A 25,742-nucleotide genomic window follows, 5' to 3' on the forward strand; every position below is an offset into this window, starting at 1 on the left:
GTCAGGGGCAAGAGCAAGCAGTCGGGTAAGAGTAAGCACTTTGGTAGGGGCAAGCAGGGAGGAAGGAGAAAGCAGTAGACAGGGTCAAGCAGAAAGGCAGAGGCGAACAATCAGGCAGGAGCAAGCAGGCAGGAAGGATCAAGCAATCTGGGGCAAGCAGAGAGGAATAAGAAAGCAGTAGGCAGGTGAAAGCACTCAGCCAGGGGCAAGCAGTCAGTCAGAGGCGAACAATCAGGCAGGAGCAAGCAGTCGGGCATGAGTAAGCCGAAGCCAGCACTCTAGCCCAAGCAAGCAGTGGATTCTCCCCGGGAACACCCAGGGGCAGTGGCAGTGGCAAAGCTGTCTTAAGTTGTGGAATTTCCAGAGTCCAGTCCCTCCCTTCGAGCTATTTCTAATATCAACTTTCTTTGTCGTTCAACCGCATGCCATTCCCATGGAAAAAAGGCAGCAGCAGCAGACCACAAATACGAGGCAGCAAATGAAATGGAAATGGAAACGGTTCGAAAGGAGCCACCGTATGGGAGCCTGTGTGTGCGACATATTTGAGCAGTCAATTTCAATAATTTCATGCAACGCCATGCCATGCCACAGCCACCGCAGGAGCCCAGAGGCAACAACGGCAGCCACGTTTGAAAATTGCGGAAATTGCCAATCGAAATGGAAAACATTTTCATTATTTGCTGCCAGCCTGGTGTCTGGGCCTTAGCCTGGCCATAAACATTTTCCACCCAGGTGGGTGTCCAGTCCATGCCTGTGTGTGTGTGTGTGCCCCGTGTGTGTGTGTGTGTGGCTGAAAAATAAAAAAACATAAATTCGTTGGGTTCGCCGGTTGAAACATAGTTTTCGCGTGAATTGTCAACCCAAAAGGCAATATACCTGTATTTCCCCCTCCACCCACCACCCTGCCCGCCAGTCGACATTGCCATTGATTTATACGCCTATATTGGGGCCCCCAAGACGCCCATATAGAAGTTGTCAAATGTATACGAATCCATATTTTTAAATACCCTGCACTATGCGGGTACTTTCGACAGAGGAAAGGGTTTGGTGGCTCCCTAAAAAAGGGGTTTTTTTCGGGGAATATTAAAGGCATTTCTGTGTGTGAAAACATAGATCCCCCATGGCTTTATATTTTCTGGTTTTTTTTTCTATCAATATTCTCAAATAATAATACAATATTGTATAAGTAATGAAATATTTGATTTTTTTTTATAATTAGGATTGTATTTTGTATTTTTGATTATAAAATAATATCACAGATACAAATAATGAAAAATTGCAATAATTTAAAAAAGAAAAATTATAAATAAAAAAATATTTTAATAAAAAAAAAATTAAAATAAAAAATAATAATAAACAAAAATGCATGTCATCAAGCTTGAAGAATTTGTATGAAAGTGTTTTGGAAAAAAGTGTTAAGAAAAATTACAATGATTTTAAAAAAACTATAATAAAAACAAAATTATAATGAACAAAAAAAATTGTACAAAAATTTTAATTAAAATATAAAAAATAATAAAAAAGATGAGTGTTATAAAGGTCTTAGAATTTGTATGAAAGTGTTTTGTGGCTGCCTAAAAAAAGGTGTTTTTTTATGAAATATTAAAGTAAATTCTGTAATTTCTGTATGAGAAATAGCTACCCCCATTGGATGGCTTTATATTTGCTAGCTTCTCTTTAAAAATATTCCCCAAATAAATACAATAGTGGAATTTTGGACCACTCGGTACACCGAAATGCTCCTTAAAATCCCCTTTTTCTCTCATTTCAAGAGGGTTCCTGGGCTAGTTTCAATCCCAAATGAATCAGATTATCATCGTTATAAATTGTGTTTATTTTGTTCCTGCTTCCTTCCTTGATAATTAATGGGCGTGGGGGGCCCAGGAAGGCAGACAGACACGAGAATTAATTTATTTAGGCATTTCGTGCCAGTGGTCGAGGGGTTCAGTTCAGGACTCAGGCTCTTGACATCCATTCATTACCCGAAAATGGTCAAAAAATGTGTTAAAAGGTGTGCTGTTGTTGTTGGGGCCTTTTGGGGCGCACCTCGTGATTTATGCCATGCATTCAAATGCAACTTTCCGGGGGGTGTAGGAGGCAGAGGATGCGGCGGCCAGCAGCCATAAATATGTCAGCCCTGGGTCTCTGGGCAAAAAACAACGAAAACATTTCAATAAAAATCAAAAATCAAAATCAATAGCAGGAAAAAACAAACGAAAAAAAAATCATTCACCGGACGCTATCAATTTTTACAAGCCTTTGTTTTTGTTTGCTCTCTAGGGGGGTGTGAGGCGGAGGGGGGGGGAGGGTGGGTATCGCGGATTGAGTAATCGGTTATCCAGGCTCTGGCATCGACCATGTCATTGCCAGCGATTGTTGGGTGCCCAGGTGTGCCACCGCTGCCGCTGCACACATGGAGCCACGACACAGCAAAACGGAACAGGCCCAATTTTGTTGCATGACTATGACACTGTTGAAGGTGCCCCAGCAGCAGCAGCAGCAGCAGCCGGAGGCGGCAGTCGTGGCGCATGACTCAGGTTCAAGTTGGGTCGCAATCAAAGCCGAGACCCTCCATCGAAACGGGTATGAAATATTCAAAAGATTACTCCATACAAGACTGGGTAGGGGGGGAGGGGTGGAAGGGGGGTGGCTGGGGCCTTGATTGATGGACTGATGAAAAGTTCTTGTCTTTGTGCAATTTTCCATGCAAATATAATTTTTAGGGAGGCCTCTTTGGGGCCAAAGCTGGTGTTCTGGGCCTCTGACATCCGCATCCGATACCTGGCCATAAACCACACAGACCTGACCCACATCTTATTATTAAAACAACAAAAAAGAAACCAAATTGTGTGCATATCAAGGTAAATTGGCCAAAAACAAGAGCAAAGCCAGAGGCAGAGGCAGAGACAGTGGCAGAGACAGAGCCCGAGTTAGAGCCGTGTAACCTACATGGCCAACTGACTTGAATGAGTGTCAAAGCTATTTGGCGCTAATTGCCTTTTACGATTATTTTCACATTTGGCCAGAGAGCCGCGTAGCCGCAGAGCCGCAGAGCAGGCCACCTCTTACTCTCTCAACTCTTTGGAGGAGCTCCTCCTGGAGGCAGACACTTAGCGGCACGCATGACTACACAGAGAGAAAAGGGGAGGCGCGGCATGCACGAGTGCGTCGTCAAGAGTGGAAAGGGAAGGCACACATCTGGCCCAAAGGCACGCCACATATTCGCTTATTAAATTGAATTAAATTTTTCGTACGTTTTATTTGCAGCTCTCTACGTGAGAGAGCTATGCGGGCGAGGCAGGGACTTGGCAGTGGGGCAGGGCAGGCACCGAGGCAGAGGTTAATGTCAAAGATACGGTGGGAGACCCAAACTTTTGGTTATTATCCTCAATTATGGTTAACGGGTCAAAGCGACACATGACCGAAGGGGAAGGAGAAAGGGGGAAGGAGAGTGCCAGTGACCCATAAAACCAAACAAAAATACCAATTAATTGGCCAGAAACACAGGCAAGCCAATGGGTCAACAACTAGCCCAGAAATGAATAAATAATAAGAGATTGGTCGGAAAAACGATAAGCCGTGCCACAGTAATGGATTATAGAATGGAATATACCAACAAAAAAGTATGAACAAATCATAGAAAACACAGAAGTCCCCATTTGAATGGGTGTTCCTGTGTTTAAGGGCATTTACAAAAATTATATTCCAACAATTACAACGTCAAAACCGCCCACAACAATAGGCCTGGGCTCTTCTTTATTTAGACCCAATTAAACAAAAGCCTTTGTTGAGCAAATAAACAGGCGAACACCTGAAGGCTAGAAAAGGCTTTGAATCCTTTGGGGCAGCATCTTTCACTTTGATTAATTGCCTTTTAAGCATCAAAAAAAAAACAAGAGATTTTCATCATTTGCCTGTGCAAATAGTCAATCATGCAGCAGACAGCGTTAAGACATGGCTAAAAATAGTTGAAACTAGCAACAACAATAACAACAAAGAAGAACAAAAGTTAAACATGTTTTTGGTAAGGCAATCGCCAGCCAGTAATTGTCTATCGAGGCACTTGGCACTTAATTGCCAGACGGGACGAGACTTGCCGGATTGATGTAACTATTAAACAATAAAATAACTCTAAAGTTGGAGAATTTTCTAATGGACTTTGGAGTGGAGTGGGATGGCCAATGTCAAGGCATCATCGCTATGTGGCAGGGGCAGGGGCTGGGGCAGACAAGGTCAGTGAAGTCATCTTTAACGATCTAATGGATCTGAGTGGTATAAGCTCGAACATGGGTTGGCTTTCCCCACGCCATCGGTCACTCTTTTTTTCTCTCACATTTCAATTATCAGTTTTGTTCCATTCCCACATTCCAATTATCAATTTTGTGCCATTCCGGCATTCCAATCATCAGTTTTCCTCAGTCCGACATGCCCATCATCAGTTTGTTTCATTCCTAAATTCCAATTATCAGTTCTGTTCCATTCCGACATTCTTTTAAGGCTTCTAATAGAGTTACAATCGTCTAGGCATTCCACTGGAAGAGGAATCTAAGAGCAATCGGACTTCCCTTTAAAGAGGTCTTCTATTCTCAGGTTTAGATATTCGTTTGCTTCCGTTTGCTTTCCGTTGGCGTCCACAAGGACCCTTTGAAGTCCCTGGAAACGTATTTCTCTTGTGGGAAACCCATCGCAGTGGTAGTCCCGCGAGATGGCATCGATCTTGATGGAGTTTAGAGCTTAAAGATCTCCAAAAATGGGTTTCTCTTTTCCCGTGTGATTGCCAGACAGACAGACAGCTAATGGACGTTTCAATTGCACTGTGGGGGCGTGTTCCGACCTCTGTCGAGGCTGAAATGCATTCAAGATTGAGCATGCCATATGATAATTGATTACAAATCTCAGCCAACGAACAAAAGGAGAAAATGGGGGAAAGCTGTGCGGCCCATACAAAAGTTGAGTAATTGCCTGGAAAGGAATGCATCATCGGAGGCACGTGTTCCGTGTTTCGCGTCTATATATATCTTTATGTTTAACCGAAGAACATAAATCAAAGATTGATTGAGCAAGTAAACAGACGAGTGTTTGCTTTTGGTCGTGACTGTTTTAGCCATTGCAATCAACATGTAAATTAGTTAATAACAAAACACAAATGATCGTAGACACATACACAAATCCATGGCCAGAACGACTCCGAGAATGATGGCCAAAAGATAATCGCTTTGATGAGCTTATGAGCCACGTTTTAGCAAGAACATAAAGCCAGCCTCTTGACCAAGTCAAGGCCGACCAGACACAAACAGCAACAAAGACAAAAAACCATCAAATATTGGTGGTTCGCTGTGGATATTTCACTTTCATCGGTGTTCACTTTTTAACGCTATAATTAAGCGGCGAATGCGTAATATTTGGCCAACGCGCGATCGCCCGAGGGTCAAGTGCATGAAATTGTTGCCCCCCTTTGATAGTCATCGTGATAATGCAATGTAAATTGTAATTAAAATCAACAGCAGAAGAGCTTGGACATAGGGGACTAGGGGGTCGGTCGTGTCTCTGGGCGGGTCTGTACGATCTCCGTCTCTCTGTCTCTCCGTCTCTCTGTCTCGCCGTCTGTCGGTTGTGTTCTGGACCATGTTTTGTGTGCATTTGAGATTAATTTATGCCAACATTCGTTCCAAGACATGACGAGCACCAAAACCGACTGGCTTCCACTCCTTGTGGACTCCAGTTGGAGTCGACTAGGAGTTGGAGTCCGAGTCGGAGTCGGAGTCGGCGTCGGAGTTAGTTGGTCGCATACATAAATAAATTAAAATTGCTAATGGCTTGCGGGCAGATACTGCCCTTCAGTGCCTCCGTCCCCCCTGCTCCCCACTGCTTACTGGATCTCTCGCCATGCAACGCCCATAATTAAAAGCAACAAGAACCACAACACCACCAACAGGGCACAAAAAACAAGAACAAGAAAAGCGCGCTATTCATTCCACAGTCGAAGCAGTAGATACCCTTAAAATCATTATTCTAAGGGAATTACTAACAAAAATAGCACTGCTTTAGCTCTCCATGGCACTGCTTTATACCTGCAAGGCACCTTTAGCTCTCTAATTAACTGCCTTAGCCTTCCAAGGCACTGTTTTGGCTCTCCAAGGCACTGCTTTAGCCTTCCAAGACACTTCTTTAGCCCTCCATGGCCCTGCTTTACCTCTTCAAGGCACTCCTTTAGCCCTCCAAGGCACTGCTTTAGCCCTCCATGGCACTGCTTCTACAGCAACTCAGTAAGAGCACTGCTTAGCCACTGCTTTACCAGGGATACCCTCTCAAAGAGCATAGAAATACACAATAAAACCATGACCAACTCAAGGCAGCAATAAGTCGGGATATACAAGACAGACAGAGGGAAAGAGAGAGAAGAATCAACCCAAAAGAGATAGAGAGAGAGAGAGAGAGAGAGCGAGAGAGATCGCTGGCTCTGTGGCATAAATCAATCAATTTATCGTTCCAAGGAGTAGCTGTAGCTGCCAGAAGGAGAAGAAGCCTGCCACTTCTTCCTCTCGCGCTCTTCCAACGCCTGCTCTCTCTCTCTCTGTCTGTGGGTGCAACGACCCAACTCTAAGCTCACCTCTGAGCCAGAACTTTGCTTGTGCTCCCCCGCAAACCCATCAGACTCGCATCTCTCGTGGCTTGTTTGCATACGAAGGCGAAGACGAAGACAGTTCCTGTGCAACTTTGCCCACAAATAAGCGCAAGCAAATCCCTGCCCCCTTAAGCCAAACTGTAATTTGCTGTCTCCGCAGTTAACTGGAACTCGCCTCGTAATGTTCTATAATTCATTGCCAACAGAAAGGGGTTTAGCTTAAATTGAAAAACATCAACATAAGTCAGAGGGACAGAAGGAGGATTGGCCAGCCGGCCAAAACAAAAAAAAACAAACTCAATTTCAGTTCGGAAAAGAATCAGTTCTGGAATGCTATTGTCGTGGCCCCGACTGTTGATCGAAACCTCAGACCAAACTGTTTTTCGGGGGAGCGGCCCGGTGCCAGGCATGTAATTAACACTTGGCAGAATGACACTGCGGAGGGAGGCCTTTAATGCTTTTGGCCTTCTCAGTGGCAATTTTATGAAAATTGTGGGGTTTCACTGTGAGCACTTCTAGCCCATTCTGTATGCTGTACAACTGCTTAACCACTGTTTACGCTCTCAATTGAACTGCTTAAGGTGCAGTACCCAGCATTGGACTGCGTTAACTCTGGAATGAACTGCTTAAGATGCTGTTATTCATTCCCCAGCATTAATGCTTTCACTCTCATTTGAACTGCTTCTCAGTGGCAATTCTATGAAAATTGTGGGGTTTCAATGTGAGCACTGCTTGGGCATTGCTAAACCCATTCTGTACGCTTTACCACTGCTTAGCCGCTGTTTGGGCTCTCGATTGCACTGCTTAAGGTGCAGTACCCAGCATTGGACTGCGTTAACTCTGGAATGAACTGCTTAAGATGCTGTTATTCATTCCCCAGAATTAATGCTTTCACTCTCATTTGAACTGCTTCTCAGTGGCAATTCTATGAAAATTGTGGGGTTTCAATGTGAGCACTGCTTGGGCATTGCTAAACCCATTCTGTGCGCTTTACCACTGCTTAGCCGCTGTTTGGGCTCTCGATTGCACTGCTTAAGGAGCACTCCCCACTATTAGACTGCTTTAACTCTCAATTGAACTTCTTAAGCACTGCTGTATCTACGTAGATTAATGTTTCAGCTCTCTCTGTAGAAAGAACAAATTAAACGAAAGGCTTTCCATCATGGCTCTCTTTTTGCTGGACACTCAAGCGATGACACTCACACACGATGACGGCGATGCATCAAGTTTAAGGCTTAATCGGTACTACCAAACCCGCTCCAACCCCCCCTCTATCACTCTTTTTCAGCCAAATTGCTGCCATTGCAATTCTCAATGCTATTTTTTTTTGTCGACTTCTTTTCCACGCTTCGTTTGTGTCGACAGCAGCTTTTCATTAGACAATTTCCCAAAAGGGGGGAACAGAAATAGATGGAGAGAGACAGCTAGGGGGGGGCACAGGGGGCACAGGGGGATGGGGGATAAGTGCATGCGTTGTCTGGCTTCGGTTCGAGGGTATCAAGAGACAAGAGGCAGCAGATTTTCATTATGTCGAGTCGACACTAACAACTTTTACTTCCACTGCTTGCTCCCTCGCTCTCCCTTTCTATCCGCTGGCATCCATCTCTTTCCAGCAGTAGCCGTGTGGTACATTGTTAGCTTAATTGTTGTTGTTGTTGCTGTTAGAATGTGCGCATTATTGAGTTACGTGCTTGGCGGCACAACAGCAACAATTGCAACAAGCAGTTGCAACTTGGCACGTTTCTATTATTTAACTGTCAGCACAGCACAGCACAGCATCGCGGCTGTGGCGGCAGCGGCAGCGGCAAGAACAACAAACATCTCTGCTAATTGCCCGACAAAAATGTCTCGCACTTAACATTTGTCTTCTTCATTTGCCCAACACTTAATCGAAAATCAGTTACCAGCAATTAAGCCAAAAGCCAGAGCCAGCCAGGGCTGCCCCCCGACTGCTTCAAAAAGAGAGTTGCCGCCGCTGCCGCCCACGCTGGCCAAAAATTATGGCGGCAACCAAAGACAGGGCTCCCTGGTATCCTAAGGGCCCGTCGAAGCCTCGAAGCCTTTCTTTGGGATCGGTTTTTGGTGTGTGTTTTCACACTTGAAGCCCTGAAGCCTTTAAGCCAAGTTTTAGGTGCCCCAAAGGCTAGGGCACTCCGCTCAAACGTTACCTTAAGGCTGGACCTTTTTGGTTATTCATTATTCTAATGTATCCTCCGCCCACTCCCACGCTCATGGATGTATCTGTTTGTCTCTCCCACACCCATAACCGGGCCTACAATCAGGCTCTCATTAAGCGCAAGTGCATATGCATAGTACAGTGCGGAACACTAGTATAAGGCAACTAAGGGATGTGTTTATATAAAGTTTGATTTCTGTTGGAAATGCCAGGGATCTCTGCTATGGAGCCGCACTGTCGACCCATATGAATGGTTTAATATCTTGATGGCTTTTTCGACGACACATAACGGTAATTGCTTCCCGGTTGAACGTTGCACGTGGGTCTCTTGTCTCTTGTCTTTTTCTGTTGAAAAGAGAAAATTATTAATTTTTTATTGCTGCAATCTGCTCGACGGTCGTTCCATTGTTCCGCTGCCATCAAAGAGATTTCTCTATGAACCAAGGCAAGGTCACATCGATTGAGCTTTGTCCCCCCTCCCTCTACACCCCCTCGCCCAATTACTATGGTTTTTCTATGTGGTATATAAAGTCTTTACAATAATACACGAGCACGAAGTCGCTTCAAGGCTGGCCCTATGCAAATAGAGTCGCCGAACCCAATAAATGGGGGAGATGGGGGGAGGGGGGGAACACCCACGCACAACTGTGACAACTTCTTTAAACAAAAGCGATTTCAAAGACCTGGGCGTGGCCAGCATCCCCCGTGTGTGTGGGCACACTTTTGTCTTATTACAAATTTGACACTGCCTGACAACATTTGATGGCGCTGCCTTAATCTTTATGCTTATGTCATTTAGTTTAATGGCAATATCGAACTATACGCTGTCCGTCCATCAGACATAATAGGCCTGCCTGACAACTGTTGAGTTTTTGAGGGAAAATATTGATATGCCTAGGAAAAACATAGCTAGAGGCCATCAAAATTATCAAATCCAAGAGGTAAGACATTATTTTGGGGAGAAAAAGTAGCAGGAATGTCGGGAGAGAGATTCAGTAGCTGAAAGTAGCAGTTCCAGATGGAAATTTAATACTTAAAGCAAATACATAAAAGATACAATTTTGGAGGCATAATTTTGTACTGGAATTCAGAGGAATATCTGAGTAAATTGTGAAGGTTTTACAGTCACAGTTCTATTAGCTCAGTCCAACCATTCCCATAGCTACCTACCTCCGAGAGATGTTTATATTAGGAGATATGCACCTCCCTTAGTTCCCGTTACTCTTTCCTTCCTTTGGGAACATCTATGGCTTCTTGGGGGCCTTCCATCAGCAGTTCTATGGGACTCCCGCACTGCTTTTTCACAGGGCATTCAACTCCAGTATTAGCTTTAGTTAATCTCTCCCTCCCGCCCTCTTCCTCTCGCCCCTGATGTGGCCTTAGGGCATTATTACATTTGCTTTCGGAATTTTTCTTGCCATTTTGTTTTGACAAATTTGTTGGCCATAAGCGTGAACAGTGGGTCCGAACTGGAACTGGAGCTGGAGCTGGACGATTGTGGGGGACATTGACGCTGTCGCCGACGCGATTGTTTGGAATCAAAAGCGTGTGAATCAAAAAAAAAAAAAAGCAAAAATGTACAAAAATTATAGCCATAGTTTGAATGAACAACAACAAAAAATTAATCTTTTGTGACGGTCTGGTTTGCGGCTCTTTGGATTTTTATTGACAGCGATTTGGCCCTGAAGTGGGGCTCGGTGGGGCTACGGTTGTGTATTTTTGGGTTCAATAAGCTTTTGTTTTGGCTAATTTATGCCATGGACTGGACGGTCCCACTGAATCCCCCACTGGAGTGCCGGGAGAGCTCTTTAATTAAATTTTCAATTTAAAACACTTGACACGCTGCCTAGGCGAGGGGTTCTTGGAGGAGGGGTGGGGTGGGGCAACAGCAGGCGCCAATTTTTCATTAAGGAATCTGCGGCGATGTCTAGACCTCATGGAGATGATCGGAACAGAAACCTGACCAGACTCAAAGTGGAAATTAATGCGGCAAACGTGTTTCGTATCGGTTGGGTTTTGTTCTTTTTTCTTTGTTTTTCTTGGCTTTTCTTTGCTTTGATAGGCGCCACCTGTTGGGGAAATGTGGAAAGTACATTTTGGTTCGGATAAACCAGAGCTTTATATCTCTTAATTCCATTAAAAGGTCTCTTTAGTCCATCCACTGCTTAGAGCACATCTTCCCTACCTCCCAGCCATTTACATAGGTAAAACTCTCACCCAAGATCTCATTCTTTTCAACTTTAATTCCCCAATCAATCCAGGAACTTCCAGCTTTAATTCGTCTCCACTCTCCAGCTTTCAGTTTGGATTTACTTCCCTTAAAGTTATACCTCCTTTCGAAGCAATTCAATTCCTTGTTCCATTGTCACTTTTACGACTCTCTCTTCCTCGTTCTGTGCACTTCTTATAGGAATTGGAACTGTTTTTTATGTGCTCTTTTACGATTACCAGCTCCAGTTCCAGCTCCACTTCACGTGCTCGAAAATAAACCCACAAAAAAACAAGTTATTAAAATTTTCACTTAATAAAAACATAAAACATTTAGTTCAACCATTATAAATCAGTTGCTTGGAGTTCTTTTTTTTCTTGGGCAGTTGTTAAAACAAATTATACATAAATGTTGCTTATGCTTATCTCGAATTTCTATCTATTTTTTGTTGTTTCTTTTCAGGTAAGTGCGAGACGGTCTGACCCCATAAACCCAAATAGAATCGTGGCACGCGTGAGTAAAAGCTCCAAAAATTGCCCATCAAAAGTTGTCGAGAGATAAATCTCAAAGAGAGCACACAGATGGCGGTGGGGCACGGGTATATTCACTTTCTTTCTTTCTTTCTTTTAATTGCGGGGCAGTTTAATTTTGATGCGTGCGTCCTCCTCCTCTGCTTGGCTGCCTCTCGTTCTGTGGCTTCTTTTTCGCTCAGAAGACGGTGGAAGGTGGAAGGAGCAGGTATTACATTCAAGCAGCTTAACCCACTTCCGTGCACCGCATTACCATCATCATCAACATTATCAACTTCATTGTCGTCGGTGCTGCTGTGCAGCTTTTGTGTCGTCCGTTCCCTTGCCTGCCCTTTTCGGTGTATCTCTTTCCCTCTTTTTAATTTCCTTCAATTACGACGCACTTGTCACAAGCAGCGCGGTGAGAACGTATAACAGAGAGTGCAGATGTTAGGAATATCATCAAGCAGGGTAGCGGTGAGAATATGTGAATAATAGAGAGTGCCGCCGATATACAGAGAGCAAGTAAGCAGTGCAGCGGGAAGGGCAAGTTTCAAACGGTACAAATATTTAGTATGCGGGAGGAAGCAGTGCATACAAGCATTAGTATAACAGATTCACCACAGCAAGCAGTGGGCAGAGCAGAGATAGCAAAGGATCAACAGAGATCAATTAAGCAGTGCAGCGGTAAGGGAAGCTTTCAAAAACAAAGCTCAAGCTGTGCATATAGTTGGCAGTATCACTAACCATACAGTAAGGTTAGTGGCAGTATGAAGGAAGTAAGCAGTGCATATAATATATGCTTAAGTAGAACAGAATCACCACCGCAAGCAGTGCTCCAACCGTAAAGCAATGCATTCAAAGACCATTGAACGGCCACCTCCGCCCCACGCTTCTCATTGTCATTAAACTTGAAAACTCATTTCCCAGAAGCGTGTAAAAGTTACCTTCTTTCATTCATTCATTAGCCGCTCACACACACAGGGCACTCCAATTAAAAGAACGGTACGAAATGAGAGTGAGAGGAGAAACGCGAGAATCATATGAACATCCAGTGATTGTGCTGCTGAAGACCTGCTACTTAATTATGTAATGTGGTATGCAGCATCATCATCGCCTTCAATCAGCAAAAACGAACGAAAGTTGCATCACAGCCAACGAAAGTTGTGCCTTTCGAAATGTTGCAAACGTTATGTAGAATAGATGCCGCGCTTGTTGCTGCTGCCGCTTCTGCAATTGGAATTGATGCGCCACAAGCTTGGCAGCCGAACCGAACACAAAACCAATTTAAAAGCCCCAAAACAGGCAAAAATCCGACTGATAAAAGAAGGGGCAGCCAAGGCAACAAAGAGAGTATATCAGCAGCTAGCCAAGCCGCAGCTAGACAAGCAGCAGGCAGGCAGTGCAGGCAGGCAGTGCAGGCAGGCAGTGCAGTACAGGCAGGCAGTGCAGCAAGCAGCAGAATTAGAGGCAGTCCAACAGGCAGAAGGCAGCCTTTTGTAATGGACCTGACTACAAAATGCCAGGCAGTAAAAACAAATGAAGCCAAAACCGAATGTGTCCAAAGCCAAGTGGATGTCTGGCCCATACAGAGGCAAAGGCAGAGGCCATGTCCGTGCCATGGCTAATGCAATGGCAATGGATAACTAAGACCCGTAACCCTCTCGCTGGCTCGCTGGCTGGCTGGCTGGCTGGCCGGCTGGCCGGGCGCGCACTTTCAGTTTTCAAATGGCCAAGACAACAGCAGCAGAAGATAACAAGAAAGTGCAGATAGAGCGGCGGCATAGGCGCACTCTGAATGCGCTTCCAGGCCTCTCTTCCAGAGAGCCACAACATTTCTGATCATATTTCATGGGCAAACATCATTAAGGCCACAAACATCGAATGCGCCCCGTCATGGGCCAAGGACCAATCAGCTCGGACGGCTGCTGCCAAGCCGTTCCTTTGGCCAAACATCATGAGCTAGTCATAAATACCCTCTTGTGGTAGTTGGGTTTCGGCCAAGGATGGGGCCACGGCTCGATTCGCTTTTATGGCAAAGTCAAATAGGAAAACAAAATAGAAGTTAATCTAATAACAAAGATTGAGCGCAATAATTTTAGCGATTGGCAGCGCAGATTTACCATGCCATGCCACGGCATGCCATGGCCAAGAGCCCGAGAGCCCGAGAGTCCGAGAGCCCGGGCAAAAGTAAAACCGTCTCGCAGTAAAAGGGAGCGTCCCGAAGAGCGAACCTCTGGCCAGGGACAGAGTCCGATTGGGAGTTGGGGCCTAGAGCCGAGCGTGGCCAAAGTCTCGTTAGCGTTGCAGCTGCTGCTGGCTCGGAGACGCTCTGGCTGCCTCAGACGTTCGTTGCACTTGCCGCACTCTGTGCGGCTGCATCTGTATCTGTGGACTGGTGGTGCCTCGCCAGATAGCGTATCTAATGGATACATTTTAGTGCATACACCGAACGTATCTAATCGGCTAAACGTTTTATTAAATTACGTTAGTCTAAGCTTTTGTTCGGGCTCCAGCTGCTCCCCAGAGTGGGTTGCCCAGCGACTGGTTTGGTTTCGTTTTATTTCAGCTGAAATTTGCCTGCTGACCTTGCGGCGCCCCACCACCTCCCCGCCGGCACCCCGCAAGTTCAAGGTTAGACGCTCTTTCTCCGCCATCAACAATGTTTCATCAAAACAAAGGCTAAAGGGCCCAATCCTGGGTTAGCAGGTGCCTAGAACCATGTCCTTTGTGTCCTGGCTGATGCGGTTTCTTGAGATCAAAGAAACTAAACAAATATTCAAGAAAAACAGACGACAGTCTGGCGAAGTCCTACAAATGAAAATGAAATTGAAAACGGAATCAAAACATGCATATGGATGTCCATGGAATCCGAATTGGAAGAGAGAGGGGGGGAGAGGGGGATAGGCTGAGGGAGTCACGACACTGGCAGCATCATGGAAATAAGCAAATGAGTAAACAAATACCAGAATGGAATCCAAAGAAGGTAGAAGTTTAAAATGCCCTTTAGACATGGGATTCTGAGGGCTTCTGTCTATCCATCTACCCTCTCTTCGGAAGGGTAGAGACAGGCGGGAGAGGGCGAGGGAGAGCGGTAGAAGCTGTGGGCGTTCGTTCGGAATTATTATTGTAGCTGCCTAGGGGGCAACCAGCGAAGAGAGCAAGGATTTCCTGTGTGTGTGTGTGTGTTTGTACGAGAGTCTGGCTATAATTGCTTCTGTTGTGTGCCCCCAATCCCCCCCCCCCCCCCTACAGCGGGGGGAGCAGCAGCCGGAGAACAATTGAAGTCAAGCCCCATTTCGTTGAAGCCCCAGGCTAAAAAGAGTCCACAGCTGGTGTCTCTGTTGCTCCTTGATTTGTTTGCTTAGACTTTAGAGAGAGAGAGAGAGTGAGAGGGAGTGAGAGGCAGAGGCAGGGTTCTCTGTCGATTTGGGGCTGCCCTTTTTAGCCTGCAGCTTGAATTTATTTGTTTTGAAATTTTAACTTTTGCACTCATCCGCATCCGCATGCACATCCACATCCGCAACTGCAGCAGCAACAGCATCATCATTGCCAGTGATTGCCTTTTTCCCCGCTGCCAGCCCCTCTCCGGCCTAACTCTCCGGCGACTGCTGATTGTGCGGTTTCGATAAGAATGCAACTGCAGTTGCAGTCAGTAGCTGCCACACGAGAGGAGAAGCAAAAGCAGAACAGTCAAAGGACAGAGAGCGAAAGAGACAGAGAGAGAGAGAGAGAGAGACGTCCATGCATGCACATACCTCCTTCGCAAACGATAAATTAGCAGAAAAGGAAAAGGAAGTGCATGACAGCCAAAATGTCATGAAATGAAAGGCGACAAAAAAAAAACAAAAAAGTGAATACACAAAAGGCAGCAGGGAGAGGGGGCGGGGGGGGAGTGCCAATAAGGAATTTTCACTTTATCCAGCAGAGAAATTAAAAATCAAGAGAAACGGCTCAAGAATAAGTCGCCGAGTGGATGTGCTTTACAAAAAAAAAAAAGGAAAAACAATCCTATGCAGCTGAATATCCAGCAAAATCCCTCTCGACTTTTGCTTGCTCTTCTCTCTCTTTGTCGTTCCATTGCCAGAGAGAGAGAGCACCGCTCACGCAAGAACAGCAAGAACGATCTGCTCTCTCTCTGGCACGGCACCAAAGCGCTCTCCGTTGAACGTGTGTAAGCGCACCTCCTTGTCGCTCTCTCTACTATTGAGCTTCGGGAAAGCTTCGCCACATCTGCGCTCTCTCTCTTTCCTACTTACATATGTATAAATTCTGTTACCGCTGCTATTGCAAGGGCATTTGTAAGTCACCAACGAAATATTTTCTTCTATTCTTAATACTCCTATTTTTTTTCCTCTCAATATTTCTGTTTTATAGCTGCTCCCAAACGTGAGCGCGTGCAAAACTGCTGATCATGCCATGGGGAGGGGGGAGGGAGCCTGCACCAGAGTAAGAAGAAGAGTGGCTGAGGGGGCGATGGAGGGTGGGGAAACAATGAATCGCGTCGAGGAGCAGCATACATTACAGAGAGATGCTTCGCGGCAGCCTCTTCCTCTCCTTCTCCTTCGCCTTCATCTTCTTTTTCTGGCAGCAACTTTTACTTATTGCTTTGGCTCTCTATTCCTCTCTCGCTCTTCTTTTTGGGTGTTTCTCTGCTTTTGTTTTCTTTTAATGTGCCAGCCGAGAAGTCGGAATAGGAGACGGGAGTCCGCGAATCGGAGTCAGAAGGCGGCGTGTTCTGCTGCGAATTCGTGAAACGTGATGCCAAAAGTCGTTGCTTCGTTTCGTTTGTTTATTTTGCTGGAGGATTTAGTTCTGGTGATACCCCGCTGTAAGTGCCAAAGGTATATTCATGATCTGAGTCGAAAGATTCTCACAATCAACAAAAAAAACCCTATGGGGTAGTTATATTTTCTAATGGGTATCCTTGTAGTCGTAATGCTCCGTTTTGGCCTTCTTAGTTTTATTGCGAATTTGTATTTGTTTTGTGGAGCCTGCCCTTGGTTTTTTCCTTGTTCTTTTGGAGGATGCGGATGCTGGTCATGTTTGCTCGCATTTGAATACGAAATCCACCTTTCAGACTGCCATCATCCTTGTTACCGGGAAACCATAACAGGGCATTGTTCCAGCCCTATTAGGGCTCTCACCGAGAGACAGAGACAGAGAGAGGGCTATGGGAGATGGGATGAAATATGTCTAACGACTGTCGTAGAACCGAAAGTCACATGAGAACTTTTCACCCAATGGCTATACGAGGCCATAAGTGAACCGAAAACGAAAGCCAAATTGGCAACTTTCAGATGTTCCTCCTCCTCCTTCTCCTCCTCCTCTTCCGCCATTTCTCATTCCTGTTCCCGTGGAGAATGAAAAATGTTCGCGTTTCTTGCCCTAATTGGAGGCGAAACGTTTGTCGCACCAAATAAATAATGATAATGGCACCTGGAGCGTGAAGTCGGACTCCCATTCCCCCCACCCCCACCTAGTTCCACCGCGAGAGAGGCCATTGACTGGGGCCAAAATGTTGGCTGATTGATTGACGCCTGACTTTGGAGCCTGTTAACAATTTCATTGTACTGTACTGGGCCTCAGAGTCGGCTTGTTCGGGTCGTAATGTAATTAATTGCTTGCCAACCTGTGTCCAAATCACAAAAGGGCAGTCAACAGTTCCAGCGGCAAAGTGGGTCAGCTGTTTGGTTGATAAATAAACGTGTGGTGGACCGAGAGACACATTCAGAGCCGCCAAGAATGTCCAGAGTTATGAAAATAATGAGCGTGGGCGTCGGTGAAGGGAACAGCTGCTTTCCCGACGGGCCCTCGCCCGAAAGCTTTCAAGCGCTCAAAAGCTTCAGCGGCAATGCAGTGGCGCGCTCGAAAGTTCACTGAACCCCGCCCCGCACTAACTAAGTTTTCGTCTGAATCCAACAGTAAAAACATCAATCAAAGCCAAATTAAGCGTAAAACGCAAAGAGCCGAAACCCCGCCGCAGTCGAATGTAAAGCAAAGATAAAGAGTGGAGATGGATACGGAGAAGGAGAAGGAGAGAGAGGGGCAAGAGAGTGCACAAAGGTTAGGCCCGCACCAGAGGGAAGACCCGGCCCGCATCTGCAGTAGGCCCACGGCTCACGGCAATCAATCAACGGGCGGACAGAGAAGCTTTCCAAAGAAAGGCAGGGCAAAAGAGGAAGAGGAAAGGAGACAAAGTGCAGGCAAAGTCGGTGAAGCCTAACAAAAGTTGCAGCTAATTTTAGATCGCAGTCTGCGTCTCTCTCTCTCTCTCTCTCTCTCTCTGTCTCTCCTTTGCTCTGCTTCATTTGCATGAGTGCAAGAGAGTGGTGGGGGAGAGCGGAGAGAGACTGATGTTGATGACGATCTGCAGTGTGTGGGCGCACGCACAAAGACGCAAAATGCTTGCAGATTTATTTCCTTGTCTCTCTCTCTCTCTCTCTCTCTTTGTGTGTGTGTGTGTTATGCAAATCTGCCGACAACAACCGTTTCCTGATAAATCCCCCTCCCCTTTACCTTTACCCTTACCCTCACCCTTACCCCTCCCCTTAACCGTTATAAGCACGAATGATTTCCACAAATTTGATAAGAACACAGAGGAAAGAGGAACGACGAAAGACCGAGGCAACAAACTTGATTTGATAAGAGAGTGCCAAGAAAGAGGGCTCCCCACCCCACACCCCTACCCCCTTTCCTTCGCTTCGTCTCCGTGTGAGGGCCACGCCTTTAATTCTTCGGGCTTCTTCAATAGAGGAGAAGGGTATCTGCCTTAAACATGTACAAATACATACAGATAGCATCCACAATTTAAAAGTTAAAAGAAACGAATGAAATAGCCTTCCTATTACTGGAGTTCTGCCTTCTATAGGGTATTTCTCTAGTTGGTCTCTCGGCCAAAGCCACCCTTCTATTCCCACTATATTATTAATGTTGTTTTTTTATTACCAAGCGTTACGTGCCCGGCATTCCCAAACAACAAATCAAATCTTTTCCTATGCATTTGCGCATTAAAGAAATTAAAAAGCAATATTTAATCAACGCACATCATCTGCATTTAAAAGAGGCGACTTCAAAGGGCCCTTTTGCCCACATTTCTGGGGTGTTGACCATTTAACGCGCCCAGCAAAGGAGTTAAAGCCAACTTTGTTAGATTTTTATCACGTGGTTGGTCCGAAGCCAAAGCCGAAGCCGGACCCGGGCTGGACTTCCTTGAAATTCCAGCAATATACATAAAAAATAAAACATAAAACAACACCAAGAAAGAAAGATCTTTGTGGTCTTGTTAATCCTTTGACGTGATGTCTGTTCATAATTTGTGCTCATATTTCATGGTTTTGCCTTTTTTACGAGTCTTTTGATGGCTCTGGCCTTGCGGCATTTTTGAAAAAAAGGTTGCTGTTCGGGCGGGGTAGGGGTAGGGGGAGGGAGGAGGTAGGAGTGTGCTCTGTGATTGAATATTCTTGAGCCAAGTTATCGTAAATCATGACTGTGACAGTTTCTCTCTCTCCCAGAACATCGTTCTACACTGAACAAAAATGTATGCCAAAGAGAGACGCACGGGGATAAATATCATTTGATATCATTTTCATGGGACAGCTGATGGTTCTTTCATGGCCCATAACTGTTTAGGGGGGGGTGTCATTGGGGAATTCTCCCACAGTCGGACGAAATGCCAATCGGCTGCTATAAATATACTGAGAGTATAAGGCAAAACTCTGCTTTTAATTTTAATGAACCATAAAAGATTCACACGCACCACACCACAGGGCAAAGCAGAGAAAGAGTCACAGAAAGGTGACACACACACACACAGAGAGAGAGAGAGAGAGAGGAGAGACCAGGGGGCAGCCAAGGACCAATGTTAATGAAATTTAAATACCTGCTAACCAACAAACAAAATAGAGATGAACGGGGGAGGGGGAAAGAGTCGCATTTCTCAGCAAACAGCCACCAGAAAAAAATGGTCAAATTTCAAAGAAAACTATTAAACAACTGTTTATCCGGGAGGGCATTCCCTATCTGTCTATGGGATCGGTAGAATCTCTGCTTCTCACAGAGCAACATTTGCAACAGAGTTGAGCTCTGTTAACAGCGAGCTAACAGCGAAGCCGGCTGAGGCTGAGGCAGCGGCAGCGGCAGAGGCAGAGGCTTTGCGGCTTAGAGCTCTGGTTCTCGGCTCAGAGTCAGAACTTGGCTTTTCATTAGCTTGGAGCACGTCGCTCCGACCGGTTCGGTTTCTCTAGCGTGTACGGTGCTCAAAGGCCAAGGCAACAAAGCAAAACAAAAACAAAAACAAAAAAACAAAGCAAAAAACCCGAAGAGAGATATTTGTGCGCGTGCGCGTCGTCTACCCACACAACGCGAGAGCGGATACTCTTTTACTCGTTTCGTTTTTTATGCAAATTTCGCAGCGTTTCGTCACAGTGTGAAAGTAAATGAATTCTTTTGGAGCAAAACAAAAGAAATTTACAGCAAATATTACGAAATACAAATTTTACAACGAAAGCGCCAGAAAAGGGAATAAAAGAGTGTGTCTTCTGTTCTTCTATGCTCACTCTTCCATGCTGTGTCTTTGTCTGTGTGTGTGTGTGTTAATTGATAAATCTACAACAAAAGTGTCAAATTTAACGGCAAATTTCGTGGATTTCGATTTTTCTGTGGACATACGCGAAAGGTAAGCCATGGAGGTACCAATAATATTTAAAATACAATTAGCGTCATGCTCTGGAAATTGGGTTAAATATGGGTTTGGATATTAATAAAGTGTTTTTTTTTTTTTTGGTTGGAAGAGAGATTTATTTCGTTTTGGGTGTCGCATTGATCGGTGAATCGTTTTTGATGATTTGGGGCACTGATGTAATCGATTTGAGTGTAGAAAAATTGGGTCAAATGGGCCCTTGATTGGGGGTTAAAGATTTCAGAGTCGGAAGTTCTGAAAATGCCGAAAATTTAAGAAAATTGTAAATGTTTTTCGATTTAATAGAACCCAAGAGATAGCAAAAACAAGCTAAAATGATTCAGTTCTTAAGATACCTTTTTAAAAGACGTTAAAAGCTTAATTATATAACCCCTATAACCCTGTTAATACCCAAAGAATCTCAGAACTAATACTTTCCCATCGAAAGAAAACCTTTTGCCTTACAGTTTTTCCCCAGAATCTATAGAATACCTTTTTTAAGACCCATTCATTATCGGTGTCATGAAATGAGGCCTCCCCCGTCCCCCAGCTTAAGGCAGATGCAATTCCCGCATCACTCAAAGCCAAAGCCAAAGCCAAAGCCGACGCCAACGCATGGAAAACATCATTATATTTTCGAGAGACATTTCAAAATTTCACTTACAAAACAAAACAAAACAGAAAGGCGGTCGCAACATTTTCATATTGTATCTCATTTTCTGGGTCAATAGAGAGCCCATCCTCGCACTGGATGGAGGGCCAAGCCCAAGTCCCGGTTCCAGATACGGCCCAGCCCTAGAAAACGCCAAAACGGGGCTCTGGCTCTGGCTCTGCCCCAAACCAAAAAAGGGATTTCCCTTTACCGAAAACTTTCATTGCTATAAGAACGACCCCTGGAAAGAAGAAGAAAAGTGTCGGCAGCAAACGAATATGCAAACAATAAACACTCGTAGGCCATAAATTAAAGAAGTCAGCGATTGAATGAATGCTCAATGAAGCTTTTCGAGGGAATCCAAGAACCCCAGCCAACGGTTCTTTGACGACAACGGGAGGGGGTCTTAAATGGGCTAAGCGGTCTCTTTCGAACCAAATTTGTAGTTGCATTTCGGTTTCGATTTCCTGTGTATGGGGCATGCCACCTCTGTCGTTTGTGCATTCAGCGCATGATTAATCAAAAGAAAAAGATCCCCGCTCCCCCTCCCCAAAGAACGAAATGTATGACAAGTTCTACTCGTACTTCTTGATTAAATATTTCCCCACTCTTTGACCGTTTCGTTGTGTTTCATTTTGTTTTGTTGATTAGTAAGCATGTCGACATTTCAATAAAAAACCACACATCATCCGCAAAGGCAGCTCCTCATCAACGATAATAATCTTTTTTTTGTTTTTGTTTTTGTTGTTTTTTGTACCCTTTGAGAGGTTTTGTGGCTTTGCATTTTAATTGCCAGTCGCCCGCTGTCGATACTTTGAGGAATTGGGCGCGTCTCCAGTGATTGTTCATTCGATTTTGGCTTGGAATCAAATATAGATGCTATATGTAGGCACGACTGAACGTGGGATATGTTTCTACATTGATTTGATTCAGTTTGATAACAGATCTGATAAACAGATGGCCATGTCTATAGTTCCACAACAAAACAACATTTACATACCAGTTTTGCATGGGTGGTGGGGGGTGGGGGGCACTATCTGATGAGTATTCTCCCAGAGTCTCGATTTTACGGCTATGAATGGGAATGGAGGAACGATTGACCATGGAATACGCATTGTTTCGCATTGGTTTTTACCCCATCGAGGGCACTGCGTTTCATCAACTGAAATGGGAATTTTTTTTATTTTTATTTTTTGGTTAATCATTCGAGAAATTCCTTAAGTGAATAACTTTACCGCCCCCCGGGCATGGCTGCCTCCATACATATATCATTCTGAACATTTTTATTTGCCCCCCACCCCCCTCCCCGTCATTCTGTCATTCGATCCACATTTACGTCTGGGGGAAAATCTATTTATGGGCTATTTATCTTGTTTTTCGTCCAGTTAAAGCACTAGGATTTTTATGGGATGTTGGTGATTAATGCATTTCAAATACCAACTGTCGAGAGACTTGGCTAACACACACACACACACACACACACTTGAACACTTTTATATTCCCGCAGAATTGTGATAAAAGAAAACCATTCTCGCGGGGAAAACTCTATAAGTATTTCTGGCTTGGGGCAAGACCGTAGCTGGTAATACTCTAAATGGGATAATTTACTGCGCTTTTCTATTACCAATTCCAAAGGATCGTAGATCTGATGCCCCACCTACATGTGGCAGAAAACGCGAGCAACAATAACGATTTCCACACTTGACAAATGAAAGAAAAAGAAAAATAGAAAAAAAGAGCACTCAAGAATGGAAAAGTCGGCGTTAATTTTTCATGGCGGGACAACCAGGCAAGGGAATATTATTTCATTTATTTACATCACGACGATGGATAGGGCGAAGGGGTAGAGGAAGGGAGATGGCGACTAAACAAACTCAAGCGTTGTCCAGGGTCCGGCACGTCATTAGTCACGTCGAGAGAGAGAGAGAACGAGAGAGGGAGGTGGGGTGGGATAGGGAATAAATATAAGCCACAAAGCTGTAAGCTATGAAACCCGCGGCCAAAGCGGATAAAAAGTAATCAAAAGTGCTAAGAACGGCATAATAAGGCGACTGAGAGCCGGAGTAGGAGCGGAGAGAGTCGAGAGCTGCGAGAGTGGAAGGAGTGGAGCACTGTGGATGCTCTGGCTGAAGAAGGTGCTCCTCTGCGCCACAGAAAAATGCTTGACAAAACTGAAATGAAATCAAATAAAGAAAAACGAAGAAAGAGAAGCATAAAAAGCGTCGCCTTGGCAGGAATAGTGCATTTATGCAGGAGGAATATCAAAGAGCGGAGAGTGGAGGGCGGAAAGTGGAGAGCGGAGAGTGGTGAGTGCTGAGTGGAGAGGGTTTTAGTGCAAAGTGAGAGTGAAGACTTGTAGGGGGAGTATAATTGGAGAGCACTGAAGGAGGTATACATATCAAGGTGCACTCGCGCGCTCTCTTTGTCACGCAATTGGATCAAAATAGGCACCTGTTGTGGGGAGCGCACTCTTGAGATGCCTCACCTTCCAAAAAAAAACGCCTTGGGTGGCTCGTTGGCGTTGCCTAAGCGGCTTCCCTGAAACGGGCGCAGAATTTCTTAAGCCGCAGCTTAAAGTGGTGACAACAGCAAAAGCTACAGCTACAGCTACAGCTACAACTACAACTACAGCTACAAAATCTGTTGGTGCTCCTTTTCGGTGCAGTCAGCGACGGAGTTGGGTTGCATTTTGTAAAACTCTTTAGTGTGATTAATGTGACACACACACACACACACACATGCACCCACGAACCCACACTCGGGCTCGGTGCCAGCATGTGTGTACATGTATGGGTGTTTCCTTTTATGAGCTCTTTGGCTTACAAGCAGGTCGTGCTCCTTACACTTTTCCTTTTCTACTTCCTTTGCCCCGCCCGGCAGCCGCTGTGCCTTTCTTCCCGCTTTTGCTAGTTCTGGCTTTTGTTCGGGACAAACAAAAGCCGAAGGCAACGTCAAGCCATGTCACGCCACCCACCTATGCGCAGACATGTTCTGTTTGCACACACACACACACATACACAGAACCGCACACTCGCAAAAGCCCACATACGTACGTGGATTTACAGCTGCACAGCCCTCTAATCCTTTTGACGTTGCTTTTATCGCACTTGCCTTCGACTCCTTTTATTTCGCCTGCAGCCTGTGTCCCTAGGGTAGCACCAGGCTATTATATTTGGTCCGGGATTTCGACACAATTAAAAAAAACACAGTATTCACTTTTTCGCATTTTACGCGGGACGCAACGGGAGCAACGGTTGTTCAAAGCGCGCACAAGACAATAGTGTGACCCTTGTTGATCCCAGAAATTAGCCCAAAACTAATATCGATATTCTATGAATGCATCGATAGTGAAATGGCGAAACGAGTATAAGTATTTTGTATTGTATTGATCATATCGATATGATCGATATGCTTTTACAGCGCATCGACTAGTCGTTTATCCTTGTCCGCTTCCTTTTCTTTTCTTTCCAACTGCTTTCCGTTTCGTTCTCATCTTTTTGCAGTTGTTGTTGCTTTTTGGTTTATTTTTTGAAGCTGTTGCGTATCTCATTATGTGCTCGGGCTGCGTCTTGGGTTACATACATATGTGTGTACATATCTTTCATAAGCATAACTCTCCCTGTTTTGCCCTGATCTGCAGCACTCGCTTACACATATTGACTCTTTGGGGGCTTCATTTGCTCAAGTGTTTCGCCTGGGGTCGACTCTAGTTCCTCCCGGGGGCTTGGTGGCAGACAGTGCAACAGGCAGACGACACTCGGGGCCATCAAACTGTGGCAGGCAGGCAAGCAGGATGTTGAAAAGGATTCCGCAAAGGCAAAACAAAAAAAAAAGCGTCTGCAAAAAATTGTAAGCCTTTTGTGGGGCTTCATGCGAAGTCATCTTTCGAGTATGTGTCGTGCCAGTCATAAATTAAGTGGGTTTCTTCCCTTCCTCTGCCGCCTGTATTTCCTTCTTTTTTTTTGTCAGCTTGGATCTTCAGGTCGGTCGATGGCTGGTGGCTGGTGGCAGGCTGCTCTGCTCTGTTGTGCCACTTTCCCGTTGGGGCGCCTCAGCGCACAAATTAATTAAGACATTTTCGATGAGATCAACGTAAATGCGAGACGAGGCCAAATACAAATTACGAGCACTCCGCACGTGAAACTGTGTCATTGTGTGACATCAAAACTTACAAACAACAACAGCAGCAGCAAAAAAGGAGAGTAAAGGAAAGAAGAACAGCAGCAACAATAAAACAGAAACGAGCAGGAAAAAAATCCAGACACGTACAAGCCAGGAAACAAGTCGGTCGGTCGGCCGGTCGGTCGGTCGATGGCTGTTGCTGGACCAATACCAATCCTCTCCTGCTCGGCAGCCGAGACGATGGCGGCGGCATCAATTTTTGTCCAGTAGCCGAGAAAATGTCACGTTTCCACATAAGTTACAAAAGGCTTTTGGCCACGTTGAGCGTGAGAATTGCCAAGTATTAGACGCTCTCTATGTGCTTTCCTGTCCAGGAAAAGGTACTTTCCATGGTGAAAATTAATTGCCGACCGTGTTGGCGTCTCAGCCTTTGTCTGGCAATTAATTGGAAAGCAGATCCACTAAACAGAAATACAAAATAAAAAGGAAACGAGTAGCGAAATGTGTAGCAAACATTTGAGGTTAGATTAGGCTTGCTTGGGGGCCAACACAGAGTTGTATGCGATAATCGAATCATAAAAAATCAATTAAATTTTCAGCCTTAAGGAAATTTTTCGCGTTGCCTGTTAATGGTCGCGTTTGTACGCCAGGGGCTAAAAAAGATTTAATAACTTTTTCGGACAAACTAAATTTTTGCAGGTTATACGAGCCAATATTAATTCCAGATGCATCTGGTTTTTGGTTGCCCCCAAGGCTCGAGGGCTCGTTA

General features: G+C 45.1%; 1 protein-coding gene across 3 annotated transcripts in view; it reads left to right on the plus strand.

Annotated features, from left to right (window-relative positions):
* The window catches only part of sano (CABIT domain-containing protein serrano), a 79,983-nt gene that overhangs the window by 48,644 nt on the left and 5,597 nt on the right, over positions 1-25,742 (plus strand). The window contains exon 1 of one of the 3 annotated variants that reach the window (XM_001360646.4): positions 19,693-20,196. The exons of the other annotated variants lie outside the window; for them this stretch is intronic. The gene's annotated coding sequence lies outside the window, so the exon portion shown is untranslated. Of the gene's footprint in view, positions 1-19,692; positions 20,197-25,742 lie in introns of those variants that run through there. 3 annotated transcript variants of the gene reach the window in all.

Source organism: Drosophila pseudoobscura, chromosome 3 (genome assembly GCF_009870125.1).
Source record: "Drosophila pseudoobscura strain MV-25-SWS-2005 chromosome 3, UCI_Dpse_MV25, whole genome shotgun sequence".
Taxonomy (NCBI): domain Eukaryota; kingdom Metazoa; phylum Arthropoda; class Insecta; order Diptera; family Drosophilidae; genus Drosophila; species Drosophila pseudoobscura.